Below are 7,452 nucleotides of genomic sequence, written 5' to 3'. Positions count from 1 at the left end.
ACTCTGTACTTTGGAAACTGTATCTTGGAAACTATTAAGAATTATATCTGTTGCCTTTTTTCATTAGGGAGTCAATCTGTGGAGGGGAAAGGGGAAGATATTTTTTCTTACTTGATCACTCTCCCTTTCTCATTCACCACCCTCTTATCCTCCAAGCTTGTTACAATAGCTCTCCAAGATATTGAATATCCTTGGGATACTCAGACCAGCATAGTCTTGTTGTTCTGCCTCCTGAATGCGCTTCAGGTTCTGCTTAAAGTTAAGCAACTACTTAGGAAGCTCATCCGGAGATCTGCCCGGAGGCAGTATAGTTGTGGGTGGCAGGGAGTATGGGAGGATATGGGCAGGCATCTAGAGCAGTTGGCACCCCCAGTGTTTTGGAAATTCACCCCTGAACAACTGCAAAATCCTCAAAAACTGGCAGAATGCTTGAGAAAAAGGTGTCATGATTCTGGCAGTTCCAAAGTAACACAAATCATTGTAACATGCTGGGGCCTGGCTCATGCCTATCGAGCTGCCATGGATACTGCTATCAACTTAGTGACAGACCCTGCTGCCACTCCAAGTCCTGTGACAGATCCAATGGCCACTGTGACCCCTACGGTGGACTCTGCAGCCGCTGCAGTTCCAGCTCCTGCAGCCACTCCAGTTCCAGTTCCTGAAGCCGCTCCAGTCCCAGCTCCTGCAGCCGCTCCAGTCCCAGCTTCTGCAACTGCTCCAGCTCCAGTTCCTGCAGCCACTCCAGCTCCTGTGGCTTTGTCAGAGAAACGAGCTGTAGCAGTGCAAGTTGACCCTGCAGAGAAGGTGAAAAAATGGTATAGAGATTCAGGTCGTTTAGAACGCAGACAGTCTTCTGCCAAATCTAAGTATAGAGACGACGATGACGCTGGGCCATCAGGGATTCAGGAGGAGGAAGATGAGGATGCCGAAAAATCAACAGTAACTACCCAAAGCCTAAACGAGCGTGAGTTACGAGATGTGCGAAAAGATTTTGGTCGCTGTATAGGTGAGCAGCTTGTCACCTGGCTGCTCTGATGCTGGGACACTGGAGCCAATTGTGTGGAATTAGATGGCAGGGAAGCCAAGCGACTGGGATCCCTCCTTGCTAGAGACGCAGGCATTGACAAAGCAATTGCAAATGGAGCACAATCTCACAGCCTCTGGAGGCGTCTCCTCTCAGCTGTGAGGGAAAGGTATCCCTTCAAGGAAGAACTTTTATGTCTACCAGGCAAGTGGACCACTATGGAGAAGGGAATCCAGTACCTGAGGGAATTAGCCGTACGGGAAGTGATTTATGAGGATCCAGACCTCAGACAAACATCCAAAGATCCAGATGAAGTCAGGTGTACGCGACCCATGTGGCGGAAGTTTGTACGGAGTGCACCATCATCATATGCCAGCTCATTGGCAATAATGGCCTGGAAAGAGGATGAGGAACCCACAGTGGATGAAGCGGCTAAACAACTCCGGCAGTACGAAGAAAGTCTCTCCTCTTCCTTACAGGCCTGCGTCTCAGCTGTGGAGAAACTTTCTGAAGAGTTCCACCAACTGGAAGAGAATCTATCTTCCTCCCCACCTGAACCAACCAGTGTCCACCGACCAAAAGAGAACACTGTGGAGAAACTTTCTGAAAAGGTTCACCAACTTGAAGAGAGATTATTCTCCTCTGCACCTGTACAGAGCAGTGTCTCAGCTATCAGGGGTAGTCGTTCATCCACACAAGGAAGACGATATGGTGGGTACTCACCCCGTGCCACCCTGTGGTTTTACTTACGAGACCATGGAGAGGACATGAGAAAATGGGATGGAAAATCTACAACGACCATAGAGGCACGGGTACGTGAGTTGCAAAAGAAAACAATCAAGAAAAAGGGATTCTCTGAAAAGTTTGCTGCTCCAACTTCCAGCAGACAGTCCTTCAAACACAGAAATGAAGAAGATTCTGACCAGGATTAGGGGGGCCCTGCCTCCAGCCAGGGGGAGGAAAGGGACAATTGAGTTTATTGGACTGTGTGGATCCGATGGCCTGGCACGTCAGATGCACAGAAGTATAAGGCTTTAGTAGACACCGGTGCACAATGCACTATAATGCCATCGAGCTATAAAGGACCAGAGCCCATCTATATTTGTGGAGTGACAGGGGGACCTCAGCAGTTGACTGTATTGGAGGCTGAAGTGAGTCTGACTGGGAATGAGTGGGAAAAGCACCGTATTGTGACTGGCCCGGATGCTCCATGTATCCTTGGCATAGACTATCTTAGAAGAGGATATTGCAAGGACCCAAAAGGGTTCCGGTGGGCTTTTGGTATAGCTGCCTTAGAGACAGAGGACATTAAACAATTATCTACCTTGCCTGGTCTCTCAGAGGACCCCTCTGTTGTGGGGTTGCTGAGGGTCGAAGAACAGCAAGTGCCAATCGCTACCACAACTGTGCACCGGCGGCAATATCGCACTAACCGAGACTCCCTGATTCCCATCCATAAGCTAATTCGTCAATTGGAGAGCCAAGGAGTGATCAGCAAGACTCATTCACCTTTCAATAGTCCCATATGGCCAGTGCGAAAGTCTAGTGGCGAGTGGAGACTAACAGTGGACTATTGTGGCCTGAACGAAGTATGCCACCACTGAGTGCTGCAGTGCCGGACATGCTGGAACTTCAGTACGAACTTGAATCGAAGGCAGCCAAGTGGTACGCCACAATTGATATCGCTAATGCATTTTTCTCCATCCCTCTAGCAGCAGAGTGCAGGCCACAATTTGCCTTCACTTGGAGGGGAGTCCAATATACTTGGAATCGACTGCCCCAGGGGTGGAAACACAGCCCTACCATTTGCCATGGACTGATCCAGTCTGCGCTAGAGCAGGGGGAAGCTCCTGAACACCTGCAGTACATCGATGACATTACTGTGTGGGGTGACACAGCAGAGGAAGTTTTCGAGAAAGGGAAGAAAATAGTCCAAATCCTTCTGAAAGCCGGTTTTGCCATAAAACAAAATAAAGTCAAAGGACCTGTACGAGAGATCCAGTTTTTAGGAATAAAATGGCAAGATGGACGTCGTCAAATCCCAATGGACGTGATCAACAAAATAACATCTATGTCTCCACCAACTAACAAAAAAGAAACACAGACTTTCCTAGGTGTTGTGGGGTTTTGGAGAATGCACATCCCAAATTACAGTCTGATTGTAAACCCGCTCTACCAAGTAACCCGTAAGAAGAATGAGTTTGAATGGGGCCCTGAACAACGACAAGCCTTTGAACAAATCAAGCAGGAAATAGTCCATGCAGTAGCCCTTGGGCCAGTTCGAACAGGACCAGATGTTAAGAATGTGCTCTACACTGCAGCCGGGGAGAACGGCCCCACCTGGAGCCTCTGGCAGAAAGAACCTGGGGAAACTCGAGGTCGGCCCCTGGGGTTTTGGAGTCGGGGATACAGAGGATCCGAGGCCCGCTATACTCCAACTGAAAAGGAGATATTGGCAGCATATGAAGGAGTTCGATCTGCTTCAGAGGTGGTCGGTACTGAAGCGCAGCTCCTCCTAGCACCTCGGTTGCCGGTACTAGGCTGGATGTTCAAAGGAAAGGTCTCTTCTACGCATCATGCAACTGATGTTACATGGAGCAAGTGGGTTGCACTGATTACTCAGCGGGCTCGAATAGGAAACCCCAGTCGCCCAGGAATATTGGAAGTGATCCTGGACTGGCCAGAAGGCAAATACTTTGGGATATCATCAGAGGAGGAGGTGGGTCGTGCTGAAGAAGCCCCACTGTACAACTAGAGAATGAGAAGAAATATGCCCTGTTCACTGATGGGTCCTGTCGTACTGTGGGGAAGCATCGGAGATGGAAGGCTGCTGTATGGAGTCCTACACGACGAGTTGCAGAAGCTGCTGAGGGAGAAGGTGAATCGAGTCAGTTTGCAGAAGTGAAGGCCATTCAGCTGGCTTTAGACATTGCTGAACGAGAAAAATGGCCAGTTCTCTATCTCTACACCGATTCATGGATGGTAGCAAATGCCCTGTGGGGATGGTTACAGCAATGGAAGCAAAACAACTGGCGGCGTAGGGGCAAACCCATCTGGGCTGCTGCATTATGGCAAGACATTGCTGCTCGGGTAGAGAACCTGGCTGTGAAAGTACGTCACGTAGATGCTCATGTGCCCAAGAATCGGGCTACTGAAGAACATCAAAACAACCCGCAGGTGGATCAGGCTGCTAAGATTGAAGTAGCTCAGGTGGACCTGGATTGGCAGCATAAAGGTGAATTATTTGTAGCCCGATGGGCCCATGACACCTCAGGCCATCAAGGTAGAGATGCAACATACAGATGGGCTCGCGATCGAGGGGTAGACCTGACCATGGACGCTATAGCACAGGTTATTCATGACTGTGAAACGTGTGCTGCAATCAAGCAAGCCAAACGGTCAAAGCCTCTTTGGTATGGAGGACGATGGCTGAAATATAAATATGGAGAGGCCTGGCAGATTGATTATATCACACTCCCTCAAACTCACAATGGCCAGCGCCACGTACTTACAATGGTGGAAGCAACCACCGGATGGCTGGAAACATATCCTGTGCCTCATGCCACCGCCCGAAACACTATCCTGGGCCTTGAAAAGCAAGTCCTATGGCGACATGGCACCCCAGAAAGAATAGAGTCAGACAATGGGACTCATTTCCGAAACAACCTTATAGACACTTGGGCCAAAGAACATGGTATTGAGTGGGTGTATCACATCCCCTATCATGCACCAGCCTCCGGGAAAGTTGAACGATACAACGGACTGTTAAAGACTACATTGAAAGCAATGGGCGCTGGGACATTCAAAAATTGGGATACGCATTTGGCAAAGGCCACCTGGTTAGTCAATACTAGGGGATCTGCCAACCGAGCTGGACCTGCCCAATCAAACCTGTTACGTACTGTAGATGGGGATAAAGTTCCTGTAGTGCATGTAAGAAATATGCTGGGTAAAACAGTCTGGGCTACTCCTGCCTCAGGAAAAGGCAAACCCATTCGTGGAATTGCTTTTGCTCAGGGACCTGGATACACTTGGTGGGTGATGCAAAAGAACGGAGAGGTCCGGTGTGTACCTCAAGGGGATTTAATACTGGGTGAGAATAGGCCATGAATTGAATTATACCATGTTAATTACCATATAATACTGTATGTTATCACTACTGTCGTGGTTTAACCCGACCGGCAGCTAAACACCACGCAGCCGTTCGCTCACCCTCCCCCCTCCCTCTCTGGGACGGGGGAGAGAAATGGAAAGTGAAGCCCGTGAGTTGAGATAAAGACAGTTTAATAAGACAGGAAAAAAAAAATAACAAAAATAATAATAACAATAATAATAATGATGATACAATGGTGATAATACGAAAGTAATAATAGTATGTACAAACAAGTGATGCACAATGCAATTGCTCACCACCCGCTGACCGATGCCCAGCCTAACCCCGAGCAGTCTGGCCCCCTCCCCCCGGCTAGCCACCCCTATATATTGTTTAGCATGACGTCAGATGGTATGGAATACCCCTTTGGCTAGTTTGGGTCACCTGTCCTGGGTCTGTCCCCTCCCAGCTCTTACTGCACCCCCAGCCTGCCTGTTGGCAGGACAGAGCAAGAAGCTGAGATGTCCTTGGTTTAGTATAAGCACTGCTCTGCAACAATTAAAACATCGGGGTGTTATCAGCACTCTTCTCATCCTAAGCCAAAACACAGCATTCCACCAGCTACTAGGAAGAAAATTAATTCTGTGCTAACTGAAACCAGGACAACTACCATGACTACTATATACCCTACATGAAAATGGTGACTAATTAGAATGTATGGAAAAGAGTGTAACCTGAGCATGACATAAATGGTATGGAATAAGGGGTGGATAGATGTCCTGGTTTCAGTTAGAACAGAATTAATTTTCTTCCTAGTAGCTGGTGGAATGCTGTGTTTTGGCTTAGGATGAGAAGAGTGCTGATAACACCCCGATGTTTTAATTGTTGCAGAGCAGTGCTTATACTAAACCAAGGACATCTCAGCTTCTTGCTCTGTCCTGCCAACAGGCAGGCTGGGGGTGCAGTAAGAGCTGGGAGGGGACAGACCCAGGACAGGTGACCCAAACTAGCCAAAGGGGTATTCCATACCATCTGACGTCATGCTAAACAATATATAGGGGTGGCTAGCCAGGGGGAGGGGGCCGGACTGCTCGGGGTTAGGCTGGGCATCGGTCAGTGGGTGGTGAGCAATTGCATTGTGCATCACTTTTTTGTACATAGTAGTAGTAGTACTATTATCATCATTGTATTATTATTATTATTATTATTTTCCTGTCTTATTAAACTGTCTTTATCTCAACTCACGGGCTTCACTTTCCATTTCTCTCCCCCGTCCCAGAGAGGGAGGGGGGAGGGTGAGCGAACGGCTGCGTGGTGTTTAGCTGCCAGCCGGGTTAAACCACGACAGTCCACATAGCATCAATCAGGCTATGAGAAGTCTCTGGGAGACAAAGTGACAGGCCAAGGTGCAGGTAGACAGTGTCCCTTTCTTTCCCCTCCCCTATGGGTTCAGCAATCCTGTTTTTGTCCTTCAAGTGCCTGGAGGTGGCTGTGGAACAACTTGCCCCATCACCTTCTGAGGGACTGAGGTGAGGCTGACCAACCATAATTCTTTCCACCCTCTTTTCTCCTCTTCTGGAAGACAGGTTTGATGTCATTCCAAGTCTCCAGAAAGCTCTCTGTTCCCTCTGGCACATTTGCTGACATAGTCCAGGAAGGAAAGGGAAGGTGATGCAGCAGACAGGCAAGAACACACAAGTTTTTCCCTTGCACGCCCAAAGGCAGGGCATTGCAGTGGTTGTGGTGTCCCTCTGGCACCTGCTGCCTCTCCCAGATTCTGGGAGGCACCCCAGCCCTGCAGTGCATTGCCCTGCACTGCACTCATCTGAGATGCCCCACAGCATGAGGAATGGACACAGGCTGAGGGCATTTGTGCTCACTCAGGTTTACCTAAGTACACGCACAAAATGTACACACTGAAGCCTCATCTGTGCAAGGCATGCAGGTGGAGTTCTGACTGATTCATTCTGTGTCCTTCTGTGGAGGAACAAAACAACCTATCTGAGCTGGGTTAAGAGCCAAAAAAGTCATCCAAGACGTAACCAGGACAATATCCAGCCCTTGTTCTGTACTGTTTATATTATGACAGGTCCCAGACTTTCCAATAAGTCTTCATTAATCAGCACCCCGCAATTAAAACACAGATATCATTCCCTTAGTCTATGGGCCACCTCTCTGAAATCTTCATAAAATGTTCAAGGAGTCCATTTAGTCCATGAATTGGGTTCTATCTGTTGTTGTGACCCCAAAGGACAGGAGAAGACATATGTTACATGGAGTGACAGGGCACCAATGCCAGCTCAGGTTAGGTCACTGCTGCACTTGCACTGCTCCT

Source organism: Aythya marila (genome assembly GCF_965140915.1).
Source record: "Aythya marila genome assembly, chromosome: W".
Lineage (NCBI taxonomy): Eukaryota > Metazoa > Chordata > Aves > Anseriformes > Anatidae > Aythya > Aythya marila.
The sequence above is the reverse complement of the archived record's forward strand: the minus strand, read 5'-3'. Positions refer to the sequence as shown.